This window comes from Octopus sinensis, linkage group LG4 (assembly GCF_006345805.1).
Source record: "Octopus sinensis linkage group LG4, ASM634580v1, whole genome shotgun sequence".
Lineage (NCBI taxonomy): Eukaryota > Metazoa > Mollusca > Cephalopoda > Octopoda > Octopodidae > Octopus > Octopus sinensis.
In genome coordinates, this window is record NC_043000.1 from 134204527 (window position 1) to 134220449 (window position 15923).

General features: G+C 32.8%; 1 protein-coding gene across 22 annotated transcripts in view; it reads right to left on the bottom strand.

Annotated features, from left to right (window-relative positions):
• Nucleotides 1–15923, bottom strand: part of LOC115211100 (rap guanine nucleotide exchange factor 6) — a 508151-nt gene that overhangs the window by 128406 nt on the left and 363822 nt on the right. The window lies entirely within an intron of this gene.

A 15923-nucleotide genomic window follows, 5' to 3' on the forward strand; every position in this document is an offset into this window, starting at 1 on the left:
CAACAATAATCTATTTTACTTAAAAAAAGAAAAAAAACTGCATCCCTCTAAAACTACCTCATTGCTGAATTAAACCAACTTCCAGATAGCCTATCCCCTTATCATTAAAGTCTCTTAACCCTTTTGTTACTGTATTTCTGTTGAGATGATCTGTGTTTCTTTCAGTTACTTTAAATATAAGAAAGAATTTAGTAAAATAACTTAGTTATCATTAAGCTAGTGTGTTAGGAACATAAATTGTGACTAAGGTTTGGTGGAAGATTTTAATTCACAACTTATGAAAAAAAGACATTTGTATTCAGAACCAGAAAGGGTTGGCACATCTATTCATTAACACCTTTTGTTACCACTGAGATCACCACTGGTTCCATGATGCCAACTTCCTGTTTTTAAATGATCTAAAAGCCTTGCATCAAAATTTCATCTTCATTTATGTTCCAAACACCAGTTTAATGATGACAAAGTTATTTTACTAAATTCTTCATTATTTTCAACAGTTTCCACAGAAATATGATAACAAAAGAGTTTAAAGATATTTCTTAAAAATTCAAATTTCAAAAGAAATATTTTTAAAATGGGCCCCACAGACATGACAGAAGTATTTATCATAAACAGCTGTTGTAAATATCACTGCTTAACTCAACAAAAAAAAAAAAAAAACTCTTAAATTACACACAAAGATTCAATTTCTCTCCACTTGGTCAAAAAAAAAAAAAAAGAGCACTAAAGGTCTTCAGTAGTAGCACATGGAATATGACAAACACTGATTTAGACTTCTCGCCTCAGTCATTACAATATTTAACTCCAGGTCATTTCCAATAAAGGTCCATGATCAACAGCATTCCAACTATAAAATTCCTGTATTTTTCCAAGCCAGTGTACTTAGCGTCGTGCTAACTGATGTCTTACTCTTCTCAGACAGCTGAATGTGATTTGAAGGAAATTCCTATTCTATTTCTCACATAGTCTCATCAGTATCTTGATTAATATAACGCTGTCAGTCGTCATCATTCAAAGTCTGCTTTCCATGCTGGCATGGGTTGGACAGTTCAACAAGAGCTGACAAGCTCAATGAATAACAAACCCTTTCGTTACTGTATTTATTTTCAGATGCTCTCTGTTTCTTTCAATTACTTTAAATATAACAAAGAATTTAGTAAAATAACTTAGTTATAATGAAGCTAATGTTAAGTACATAAATTATGACTAAGGTTTGGTGGAAGATATTAATACAAAAATTATGAAAACAAGACATTCGTACTCAGAGCCAGAGCCGGTTTCAGCTGGGTTGGTAACAAAAGGGTTAAATGATAACCAACATAAATGACAAGAATGTTGAAGGCAACAGGTTAATATTTAATGACAAAATTCAATAAAAGACTTTGAAGAACCTTCTAAAACATTGGTGTTTCCAAGTTGTAAAGAAGGTAACTATTCAATGATCAACTTAATCATCTGGAATCTATTAGTCAAGTTTGCACAAGACCATATCTCTCATGTGTATCTTGAATTATCTCATCTATAAGACTGAATTTCTTCACTTCTGATCCCAAGATTTATCCACTCTCTCTCTCTGCTCCTCTCTTTCATGAACTAACGGTGTTTTATACATTTAACATTCACCAAACACAAGCACACATACATTATATGGCCATACCAGACATTCATACCTCCTGAATGTACTGTGATTAATTTTCCAAATTTCACGTGCTAAATCAATCTTATAAGTTTTATGTTACAAAATCTCCCTTCATTTTTGTCATTCCAGGTGCAAGTCTCTTACTAGCTGATTGCCTTTAAAAGAAAAAGGAATTAATCAGACAGCAAATATTGTTTAACTTTTGATAGTGGATTTGGTAATCTGTTTATTAACAAAAACAGAATATCTTAACGTGTCTGTTTCCCCTTCATTAAAGAAATCATTATTTAAGAACACTAAGTCCATTAATGAAATAAGATAAATTATATGAATATTTAGCTTTACTCAAACAAAAATGAGTGTTTACTGATAAGAAAACACTTATCCATTATTAAGTTTGAAATCAACAAGAAGATTCCTGATTTATAGACAATTTTAGAAAGTTATTCCAAAACTCCAGTTGCTTTCTATGGAATGTGTTTATTGAAAAGAAAATTAGCAATAATAAAATTTAATAGAAATTCTTTAGAAATTAGGCTCATTGGTAATCTTTATAATCCTTAGTCAACTGTTATATATGAAATATGTCAGTTTTATATGAAAGTTAGTAGACAGGGGAACATGCACTCAACCCTAACACAATTCAAGTTTGGTGCATTCATTCACACACATGAAAGCAGTCATGCACACAAAAAAAATTAAGGGAAAAACTAATAGAAATGTAAAGTAATAAATAGGTAAAACTTTAATGGAACCCACTTCTACTACAGAATAACCCCCACCAAAGCAAAACAAAAAATAATAATTCTAACGACAATGGAGAAATAGCATGAATGTACACAAGTTATTTCTCTTGTTTAGTTTAAAAGAAACATCATCACCATCAAAAATTTCATTTTGGATGCAAAGTGACTAATAGGAAGAAAGTCGAATGATTTAACATATTTTACCATCCCCCACACTTATCTAGATTGCTTTTTGTTATTGTAGATCCACAGAAGGAACCAATAATCTAAAGTCTCTAGCCCATAACTGGTCCATTTCGAAGTTGACGTTTAACTTTCATTTTCAGTTTCATTATTCATAACTGGAATGAAAATATACATGTTAAAACTGGTACCTTAAAGTCTGGTGTTTGACTCCAAAAAGTGGGGGAGGGGCATAAATAAGAATAATATTTCATAAACCTTATCACTATATTATTTTCATTTCCAGACAAAATAATCTACAAAGGGAGGGAGATTTACACGTTTGTATATATATATATATATATATATATATATATATATGTTTACATGTGTTTCTTTAAATATATATAGATATAGGTTTTGTTTTATTTGGGGTTTTCTTTTCTTCTTTTTTTTAACTAATACCTATGTTAGTGAAAGATTAGTTCATTAAATCTAGAATGAGGTAATGGTGTTGTTCAAGTATTTGTCAACTAAGAACTGTACTGTAACATTTTAGAACTACATCACCACCTAGACAAAAAGACTGCACTGGAAAGTGATAGCGAAACAATAGCATAATTAAAATTGGCACAAACAAAGCTTTGTAATACAAAACAAAAATATATTAAAAAATTAAATATGTTTAAAAAATATGACTTCCGTATAGAAGACACTAATACTGATGATAACTACGATTGTGTACATTCAAATGACAGAAAGGAATTAAAAATAGAATATTAAAAAAAAAAATTTAATAAATAAAAAAAAAGGCTCCGAAACGGAACTGACAGAACTGGTATAGAGTCCTAAGTTCGCCAATATTAGTCAAGGCTGATAGCTTTCACACATCAGCGCATCGGATAGCCAAACGCTAACTCGATGACGTCAGCTTTTGTCATAAAAGAAAAATAATCAAGCAGGGTATAAGATGAGGTGGGAGTTTATATAGTGGAGTAAAAACACAAAGCAAGTTTAGTCAAACAATATTTCTACTTCCATAATTAGAGAGAGAGAGAGGGAGAACGAGGTTAGTAATTCTCGTGCTCTATTTCCCTTTGATATGGCATCAGCTTACTTCGAACTGCTTCCCCTCTCCCAGAACAATGAAGAACATTAAACTAAACTACACACATTTTTAATTGTTCTGGGATATATATATATATTTTTTTTTTTTTATAACGAGGAGGACATCGGTCACGATAACGGGACCGTGATGATGGCCCGTAACCGGTAAGTTTCTCTTAGTAGGTAATGTAAAATATTTTTTTACTCAAGAAAATTACATAAAACTACCACCGCGACAGGAGACAAGTGTGATAGTTGTGACGTCATTGTCAATCATCAACTTAGACAGTGACGCGTTGTGACAATCTAATGTCATAAGGTGACCCAGATTGTTAGTGACAAATGGCCGAGACTAAAAACCTTGACAGCAACGATGACAGAATCCGGTAACAACGACTATGATACTCTTCTTTCCCATTAAACTTTAAAGAAGCCTCTTAATTGTTTTAAAAGCCCTTCAGATTACACATTTCTTTGTAGACCAACGAGAGATAGGTGGGGTGTGTGAAACTGCAGGACCAAACGAACTCCTCACGCATCAATATCTAATGATGGGTTGTATTTTATAATCTCAGATTATAAAATAGAGATAAAAGCGAGTTCAAGAGAATTCTGAGAGATAAACACACATAAGAGATTATAAAATATTTATGTACATAACAACGTGGTGCGAACTGACGAAACAATATAAGGCTTAAATAAAGCTAGAAGATGCATGAGGATACGTTGAACTTAAGGTAACGTTGCTTACAGTATGAATTAAAATTTTCGATCAGAAAATAATAAAACATGATAAAGAAACTGGTCGACACAAGTACTTTAACAGCGTACTAGGTTTCACAAGAGGACTGATTTTAATCGTTTCTATTTGTAACGAATTAAAAAGCTTGGCGAGATTTCAGTGTTTGATATGCAGAAATGAAAACTTATCTCAGGTTCCTGTCAGAACTGAGAGATATAAAACATGCCAATCGTATATATGAATTTTTAAAAAAAAATAGATGCTGAGAAAGCTGAATGGAAAAATATTTTTAGCGAATCCCATGCATTTTAATAAATTCCAAGCTAACAAGAAGCAAAATAGTAAAAAGTCATGAAACCAACAAAAGGTAAATAAATAAACGAATAGAGAAGCTAGTAATGCTGGTAACTTTAAAATAGTTCAGTTTAAAAAAATATCCTATCAGGTTGATTCCCCGCCACCACTTTGGAGGAGGAGAGGAAGAAAGGGGGGGGTAGAAAAAGCAAAAGGAAAGGGAAAGTGGGGAGGAGGAAAAGCAACAGAAAAGAAAAAGGTGAGAAGGAAAAGAGAAAAAGGAGGTGAAGAAGAAGAAAGGGAGGAGAGAGGACTGTATAATGAGTCCTCATACTTTCAATAATTCAAATGAGTGGCATATTAGGGAGAATTCCTGTAACATTTTTTTTATAATGGCACTTTGCCAGGAAAACAGCTCAATAATGGTAAATCAAAAAAAAAAAAAAAAAAAGATATCAGTTATCAGCATTAATAAAAATGATATAACAGATAAAAACATAATTCCAAAAATTCTTCAATTGACTTAAATGATCTTTGATTTTTTTTTTTTTTGTTCCGGAGAATGTTTGAACCTTCCTCAGTTAATTTACAAGTTCTATGGTAAATACACAAACTATCCTAACCTCCCATGCTTGTTTTATAGCTTTTTTTTTTTGTTTATATCTTACCTATCGAATGTCCATGTTTACATTTAAGTTATATGAATGTAGTCTTCAGAACAATTCCAGCTTAAATATGTTGTTCTTTGCTTTCCCTTCTGACTGAGCATAAGCTTGTTGAAGTAGAAAACAAAAACCGTAAAGGATGAGACTATAAAAATATTTCAAATTATATCTTACAAAAAACATTTTCGTAATTAATTGCCTAACAAATTGGAATGGTCTGCTTTTCTGATATTGAATAACAGAAACTCTATACGAGTTTCCATAAGAAACCTAACTAGTGTAATTGGGTAAATGATTAGATATGATAGCTAAGTATCTCCCCAACAAGATAATAAATCTACAGCATCACGGATATAGCTTCATCATCATCATTTAACGTCTGTTGTCCATGCTGACACTAGTTGAATGGTTTGACCAGAGTTGACAAGCTGGGTAGCTGCACCAGAAAACCAGTCTTTGGCTGGATACCCTTCCAATGGCCAACCACTTTACAGAGTGTTTTCATATAGCACTGCATGGGTGCTTTTACATGGTGCCATACGGGTGCTTAAAATGAGGTGTTCTTACTCAGGATGGTTTTTATATTTGTCAACATTTATGTAACAAATGCATTGAGAATATTCTAATTTCCAATTTAGGAACAAGGCAAGAAATTTTGAGAGGAGGAACATCATCACCATCGTTTAACATCCGCTTTCCATGCTAGCATGGGTTGGATGATTTTGACTGAGGGCTGGTGAACCAGATGGTTGCACCAGGCTCCAATCTTGATCTGGCAGAGTTTCTACAGCTGGATGCCCTTCCTAACGCCAACCACTCCAAGAGTTGATAACATAGTTGATAACATCGATCCAGGTATTTAGACTGGTAATTTTATCAACCCAAAACAAATGGAAGGTTGGGGTGCATGGCTTAGTGGTTAGGGTGTTAGACTCAAGATCATAGGATTGTGGCTTTGATTACTGAACCAAGTGATGCATTGTTCTTGAACAAAACACTTTACTCCATGTAATTCCAGTACACTCAGCTGGTAAAAATGAGTAACACTGCATCAGAACAGTGTCCCATCCAGAAAGGAATATATAAGCCAGAGAAACTGGTCCTTACAGAGTAATGTGGACTAACCAAAAGAATGAAAAGCAGGATCTGAACTCCAAACATAAAGAGCCTTAAGAACAACACCTTTACTAATCCACTACATAATAATGGTTTCAAACTTTGGCACAAGGCCAGTAATTCTAGGGGTGGGGTTAAGTCAATCATATTGATCCCCAGCATTCAAAATTGGTACTTATTTTATCAACCCCTAAAGGATGAAAGGCAAAGTCGACATCAGTGGCATTTGAACTCAGAACATAAACACAGATAAAATACCACTAAGCATTTTGTCCAGTGCACTCACAGTTCTGCCAGCTCGCTACCTTAGTCTACCATGTAATAACAATAATGGGTTCCAATTTAGGCACAAGGCCAGTAAATTTGAGAGTAAGAGATTAGAAGATAACCACAATCCCAATATTTGACTCATATTTTATTGAACCCAGAGAGCTGACAAGCCAAGTTGACTTCAACAAGATTTGAATTCAGAACAAAGAGCTGGGGCAAATACTGCATCTCTGCACCATTCAAACAATTCTGTAGATGCACTACCTGAATAATAATTCTTTCTACTATAGGTACAAGGCCTGAAATTTGAGGGGAGGGGGTCTAGTCAATTACATCAACGGCTTCCCCCAATATTTAACTGGCACTTTATCAACCCCAAAAGAATGGAAGGCAAAGTTGACTATGGCAGTATTTGAACTCAGAAAGTTTTTTTTTTAAAAACCCATAAAAATTCCACTAGTCATTTTATCTGATGAACTAACAATTCTGCCAGCCAGCCTCCTTTAATAATAATAATAATAATAATAATAATTGGTACTTCACACATATTGAGATGGGCATTGTCACTGACAGAACAATAAAATTCCATGCAATATATATATTCTTTTACTTGCTTCAGTCATTTGACTTTGGCCATGCTGCTGCACCAACGTTTAATCAAAGAAATTGACCCTAGGGCTTATTCTTCGTAAGCCTACTACTTATTCTGTCAGTCTTTTGCCAACATCAGTTGTCAAGCAATGGCAGGACACACACACACATATACCACAGGCTTCTTTTAGTTTCCATCTACCATCCACTCACAAGGCTTTGGTTGGCCTGAGGTTATAGCAGAAGCACTTGCCCAAGGTGCCACACAGTGGGACTGAACCTGGAAGCATGTGGTTGGGAAGTAAGCTTCTTACCACACAGCCATGTCTGCACCTATGTATTTTCTTTTACATACCTTTATTTGATTTTTGAAAATGAACAGTCTAATGTGTGTATTTTAATGACCTATCAATGTATATAGCAGGTTTCTTTGCCCCAGGTGTCAGGAAGACAGCAAAATATAGAAACAATTGAAGGAAGAAGAAAAACTAATAATAATAATAATAGTAATGATGATGATAACGATGTCTGCTCTAACTATGACTAAGAGATTAGACTCAATGTATATGCAGAAAGAAAGGAAAAAATGAGAGGACAACATTGGCCAAGTAAAAAGAAAATGCCATCAAATATTTTAAAAGAAAAAAAAACGATAGGGACATGAGTGGAGGGTTTATGCATAAAGTTGAATATTTATTGCTTCAAGATGATGTAGAAAGGAAGCAGTGTGTGTGTGGAGATATCAAAAAATTGAGTTCATTATAAAACCTAATTAAAGCAGCACTGAATGTGAATATTATAAACAGGTTCATTAAAATTAAAATTAATTTTAGGATGAAAAAGCAGACACCTGATGATGGTGGTGATGTTGATGAAATTGATTAGAATTTGAATAGAGCCAAAAAAAAAAGTGCATGACACATTAAAATACATCACTATTAAACAGTTTGGAAACATCCAAATTTTAAAATTTTGGTTAAACCAGTACAGTTAAATACTTTTATGGCTGCAGACAAAATATGTTTTGAATTCTATGTTCATCAACCCAACCTTATAGGCAGACAAAATTACATGTACACACACACACACATATTCCTTCTCCTCATAAATTAAATTCTGCACCCCAGATTCCCATACAGTAATACAATTATCTCAAGTGTTTTCAGCTTTAAACTTTTGATAGAAGGTCATGTAGGTGAATTGGTTGGTCCTCATGTTTGTCAACTAAATTCACCACTATTTAGATAATAGTGTTACAAATTTTACAAATTTTCCCAATTTGAAACCAATTCTTTCAGATTGTTCCCTGGTAACCATGGAGTCTGCTGTTTTCTCAACATCCAAATAGATATATTTTACATTATCTACATGTTCCTTTTGAATATATTGCTGACACTAATATCTACAAGCCATTTACAAAGATTATGTCAAACATACTTTAGAGAAAGAGAATGCCAGATAAGATAGAATTATCTTTGTCGCTGGGTGGTTTAGTTTTAACTGACAGAGGACTCCATCATTGGAGAAAATTCACTCAAAGACACAAACTCACTCTACTAAAATCTGCTTGGAACAATTATCCAAGCATGCAACACATGTCCTAGCTTTGTGGTAAGTAGCTTGCTTACCAACCTCATGGTTCCAGGTTCAGTCCCACTGCATGGCACCTTGGGCAAGTGTCTTCTACTATAGCCTCAGGCCGACCAAAGCCTTGTGAGTGGATTTGGTAGACGGAAACTGAAAGAAGCCCGTCGTATATATGTATATATATGTATGTGTGTGTGTGTGTTTGTCCTCCCAACATCACTTGACAACCAATGCTGGTGTGTTTACATCCCCGTAACTTCGTGGTTCAGCAAAAGAGATCGATAGAATAAGTGCTAGGCTTACAAAGAATAAGTCCTGTGGTCGACTTGCTCAACTAAAAGCGGTGCTCCAGCAAGGCCACAGTCAAATGACTGAAACAAGTAAAAGAGAGTATCTACTTCAAAGATATGTAACATTAGATATGAACGAAGATTTTGCCTTTACAACTATGTCATCATACTAGCTACTAAAATCTGCTGGCAATTGTTTTGTTTTAACTGTGATTATTAGCAAATAAAAGAAAGAGAAAAAAAATACATGAAGCAGTTATCTGAATTACTTTATACAGTAGGTTATTGTAGTTATTTTCCTTAAGATATGATCAAACAGTGAAGATGAGAAACTTAAAAATCAACAAATCAGCACAGATAAGAGCTTTCTAAAAGCTTGTTTTCCTCTTATAATATCTCAAACTGATAAAAAACAGAAAAACATTACATGATATACCTCACTGTAATCAGCCAATAAGCTAATGAACAATTTAAATGAAGCTAGGTCAGAGACGTAAATTATCGTAATTATACATAATTCAATAACAACAGTGTGATGTTATTGTTAATCTAAGGAGATCTGTGAGGTCTTAATTTGCTTTAAATATATTTTGCAAAAATTATTGGAATAGTAAATAAAAGTTTGCTAGAGAGCATTAAAGCATGCTGGACCTTTTCATTTAAAGATTACAATACTCATTATTGTTCAACATCTGTTTTCTATGCGGGCATGGACTGGACAATTACTATTTGTATGTATGTATGTGTATATATATATATATATATATATATATATATATATATATATATATATTTTTTTTTTTTTTGTTATTCTACCAAATATATACGTTTTATTTGTTATTTTGCAATTTACTTAATCATCGGTATATTTTTTATCTTATATTTAATCTTTCTATATGTGATTTTCTAGATGGTGTAATTTAATTTTTCATTTTGAATTGATAAAAGGTGTTTATTTTCTAATTTATATATATATTATATTTTGTGAAATTTGATTTAGTATTTCTAAATTGAATTTTTCCCTGTAAGTTTGGAATAATATTCCCTCAAATTATTATTATTTTATTTATATATATATATATATATATATATATATATATATGACCCTCCGTGTTCGTTTTTGTTCGGTTTCCTTCCATGTCTCCACTGACATTTTTTTTGTTCTTAACTTTGACTCGCTATAAATCCTAAATTGTATTTTAGAATTTATGGGAGAAACTGTCTTTGAAGACTCATATTGTTGTTGAATGCTCAAAATGAGGAGTAGACAGACAGCCAACAACTAATGAAGGGTCCTTTCTCTGCATTTACTTGTCCTGTTTTCCATTATTTTTTCTTCTTGTTTACGTATTTCATGTTATTTGCACCGTTGGTGATGTCCTGTACTCAGATATGCATATATATATAATCTATTTATTTATTTATTTTAGTAGTAGAATCTTCTGACTAACCATGTAGATAATTATTCAGTATACATTCAGATCAGTATGACCTTAGTAGATAAGCTGAATAATTTAAACCAAAGTTAACTCAAGGCCATCAGTCAAACAGACTTCATTGTTTTCAAAGCCAACAATTCTTTCCTTCGGGATATGCCAGTTGTCATTATAAATCTTCCACCTGAAGTTAACTACTTAACAACAGACAGTCTTAAAAAAAAAAAAAAAAAAACTATCAATCATAACAAGTGAACAGTTATTTCTAATAAGTTGGGGAAGAAGGGTCATGCCCATGACCTTTCCAGGTCATTACATACTGGTGAGATTGATGTGGCTCAACTAACATCAATCTTAGAACAGCTAAGTGAAAGTTCTAAAAGGTTAATATTCCAACTTTTTTTTTTTTTGTAAGATGATGCCATGCATTAAAAAATAAAAATAATAACAACCTTAGAAGCTGCTATTACACCATTTACATAACTGGAACAAATTTTTTTTAATGGAATATTTTAAAGAAATCTGAACATTTAAATAATCTGAAAGCTTTCACAAAATTTTTCTTTCTTTTTTTTTCTTTTTTTTTATATTCTACATCAATCAAGTTGTAAACTGTTAAAGAGTTAACTAATAGAGAAAGCAAAGTCAATTTAGTTAGAATCTAATTTATAGAGAAGACGACTATTTGCTGACTGAATCAAAATTGAGTATGTTATTGGTGTTGTTTTTTAATTGAAGATGGATGATGATGAGAATAATAATAATAATAATAATCCTTTCTACTATAGGCACAAGACCTGCAATTTGGGGGGGAGAGGACTAGTTGATTACATCAACCCCAGTGTTTCACCGGTACTTAATCTATCGACCCCAAAAGGCAGAGTTGACCTCCGCGGAATTTGAACTCAGAACGTAGTAACTGGTGAAGTACTGTTAAGCATTTCGTCCAGCGTGCTAACGATTCTACCAGTTCACCGCCTTAGTATAATAATAAACCTAGATAGAATATGAACTCATGACAAGAAAGGTCTGGGTGTTCAACAGATTCTGCCAACCCCTACTCTTCAAGAAATGAATACTGAATACTTCTATAACTTAAAAAGAAAAAAAAATGGGGGGGGGGGTAATCATTTTTTTTTTTAAAATACACACAAGGTAATAAATCTAAAACTAGCCATTACAAGTTTATAGAACACAATATTTAATAACTCGGGATAAATTTGAACATTACCTTTACAGAAATTTTTTTTTGTCCTTTATGATGATGATGATGATGCACTTTTTTTACTTATAACCTATCATAAGACCACATTGTTATTGTTGTTAAGCCCTAGGCAAGGCCTGATCAAACTAATCTATGATCAACAGTATTCCAGCTATAAACATGTCTTTTTTTCATTCATTCTGTACTTTTAGATTATCTTACAGTAAGGGGTAGTTTCAAAAATAGGCTGCTGTTTCTAGTAGGCTGAATGACCACTTAATTGGCTTATAAAAGTATGTAAGACCTGAAAACACTCAGTGTACATTACATTTACTTTTTTAAAATCAAACAGCAATCAATTTCTAGGCCAAGGTTTTCAACTTTCACACTGCATTAATCAATAAAGAGTTTATTGCTCCAAAATATTTGCACAACAAAATTAAAGAGATCATCCACCAATATTGTGATTTTCCCATAATTCTAAATAAAATTGGAAAATAAAAACTATAATGAATTCAAATATTAGGAAATGAAGATTGGATCCACTCTCCTTTATTCACATTATTAAACAATAATCTTAGCAGCTCTTCATAGTTTAAGAATATGGAAACAAGAACTAGGTTTACATAAAGAACCAGTCATCACTCACAAATGAGTAAAGTTTGGTAACAATGCATCATGTGTTTAGTAATTGTTTTAGCTACCTATGTAGCCCCAATTAGACACAGGTACCCTTGTGGCTCTCCCGTCCTTTGACCCAACAACACATCCAGAATGAGCAGAGAGAATGCTTTGTCAACACTAGGCTGGCACTCATTTTCAGCTGAGCAAACTGAATGTGAAATGAACTACTTTGCTCAAGGACACAATGCACCTTCACTGAACTAAACCTAGGACAGAAGGAAAGATCAATAATTTAAACCAGTGATTCTTAATCTTTCTAAATCTATAGCATACTGGATATGAAAGTGGAGGGACAAAATTACTGGTGTTTTTTATATTGGAAGTTAACATTTTACTGGTGCACTTCGTGTGTATGAAAAACTTTATGAAAAGCATATTTTTCAAGACACTTAAATATTCATACTTCCTAAACCCTTAAATTATATTTTTTTTAATATCTGTGGTGCCCTGTTCAAGAACCACTGATTTAAACCATTAAATTGCAAATAGAAATTTCAAAGAGGCTAGTAATCTTAAAAAATAAATTTTGAAAAAAAGCAAGCTAAAATTTAGGATAACTGCTAGATAATTCGCTGCACTAGTAACAATCCTCAGATACATTTAAGAAAAGGGAACTGTGGCATTCATATCTTCCCAAGTCTAAGTTACATATGTGAGATGGCTACAGCTACAAGTACAGAAAACTTAACAGCACAGAAGGTATTACATCATGTTACTAAAGCCAGCTTCCTCTACTTGCCTAAAACTCATTACTTAATCCTTAAAAAAATTATAACTACTGCAAGTTTGTGCTGATGCCATGTAAAAGCACCCAGTATACTCTGTGGTGTGGTTGGCATTAGAAAGGGCATCTGGTCATAGAAACCATGCCAAAATAGACAATTGGGACATGGGTAGCTCCCTTGCTGGCCAGCTCCCATCAAACCATCAAGTCCATGCCAGCATGAAAATGTGGATGTTAAATGATGATAATGTTGTAGCAATATTATTTCATTAAATACAATTTGTAAATCATCTCTAGTTTAGTTTATTCATTATATCCTTACAAAAAGAGAAAAAAAAAAAAAAAAAAGAATGATTTCCAAAATTTGTCTTTCTCATCCTTTTTAACCAATACCACCCAAATCCACCATCATTTAAATCCTTTAAAATGTTTTAGCCCGAAGGCCGCGGCCATGCTGGGGCACTACCAACTTTTCCATGCTTGTATGGGTCTGCCTCAAAAAATTTTCTCAGTTTTATTGAGTGAAATAAAACTATCATTTTCAGAGAATCTACAAGCAAATATTTTAATTTTTGCACAAGAAAACCAAATACTTTTATTTATTTTTTAAAAACTAGTAATTAAAAAGGAAGCAAGAACTAATAAAACAAAATAAAAACTAAAAGCTGATTTTTAGTGTTTGAAGTTTATCTGACAACTAACTCAACAATAGAACATACTGGAAGAGCCGAGCCTAATGGATTAAAATAATAATAATAATAATACTTTAAAGAAAAAGAAAACCTGTCTGTAAAAACAAGTACCTTGTTTTTGTTATATAGTGCAAGTGAAGTTAGATAAGTTTCAGAAGAAATGTAACAAAGGTGGCTTTCCAAGCCCACACCATATTGTTCATTGTTCCACAATTTATCTTGTCAACTTGCCAGCTCCTTAGATTAGCAAGCTGCTCATTCAAGTTGCTAATTCCACAATTTAAATCAACATTGTTGTCTTTCAAGGTGCATATCAAAATTGGCACCAAATACATCTCCAGCATTATATAAAATGATTTCCTGAAATATCTTTTTTAATTATAACTGGGTTTTTTTGTGTTTTTTTTCAGTCACTTATTTTTATTTATTTTTTGAAAAAGTTTTTTTTAAGAAATGAAAGTAACAACTTGGAAAGATCAGAGAACAAACACGCAAAGAGTAATTTTGTTTTAAATAAATATACTTTTGATAAATTGGCAACAATATTCTTTTATCTTTTACTCGTTTCAATCATTGGACTGCAGCCATACTGGGACACTGCCTTGAAGAAAGGTTTTAATGGAACAAATCAACCACAGTATTTTTTTTTTATTTTTTAAAGTCTGGTACTTATTCTATCAGTCTTTTTTGCTGAACTGTTAAGTTACAAGTACATAAATGAATATTGGCTGTTTAAAAGTATGTTTGTGTGGGGACAAACAGACACAAACACATACACACACAATGGGCTTCTATACAGTTTCCATCTACCCAATTCACTCACAGGGTATTGGTTGAAGCTCAGAAGTACAAGCTAATGAAACACTCCTCAATTATTCTACATCCAAATTTCAAGTAGTAAAAATCTATATCTATTTTGTAAACATTTACAGATGAGCCTGGGCAGAGTTAAAGAGCTTTGCTAAAACAAAGCCCAGCACTCAATCAACAGTCACCATTCAACTAGTAGGACTCCTATCTGTTGACTTAATGAGTTCTAGCTTGCCATATAAACATGAATATTGATGTCACCACTTGCACAAAAGTGATGATGTCAACATTCCTTGCCAATATTGTGACTGGTCACTCTGCATTTTTGAACTCTGGAATAAAAATGCTTGAGCAACATCCTGCTTCAAACAACTCCTTGTCTATATGATACTTCCATGGAAGAAAAACATTGAATAATTGGCTGAGCTTCATCACAAACTCATTTTTCTCCCTTGTAAATCATATTTAAGAAAATGTTATTGCTACGTAAGAAAAATCATTGCTGCTCATTTGCCATAAATTATTTTGTTCTTTGTGTTAATGACTAAATTAATCGAGAAAATTATTTCCTGCACACTTTCTCGGTACATAACATACAAGTCATAAAAGACTGGTATAATTACAGAAATATTCAAATGCAATTCTACTTAGAATGTTGAAGATTATAATGATTAAATAGTTAGGATTCTTGTCCACAGAATAATCTTGCAGAAATAAATTAAATTAGCACACCCATGATGAGCCAATAACTTTATATACTGCTTAGTTACAATTTACATTATTAAACCTAATATAACAGAGTCCTCTAAAATAAACAGCTATTTATAGGAAATGGTAAGCATTTCATTTTCATTAACAGTCATTACAAATGAATGTAAACTTCGTTACTAGGAACTGCAAAATAGCGGTATATTGAAATAACATTTTTGTCATTAGCAACTGATACATACATACACTTTATCAAAAAAACAAAACAAAAAATGTTTCATCATCATCATTGTTTAACGTCCATTTTCCATGCTAGCATGGGTTGGACGGTTCGACTGGGGTCTGGGAGGCCAGGAGGCTGCACCAGGCTCCAGTCTGATCTGGCAGTGTTTCTACAGCTGGATACCCTTCCTAACACCAGCCACTCCGTGCCACAGCTACGATCAGTTGGTGCAA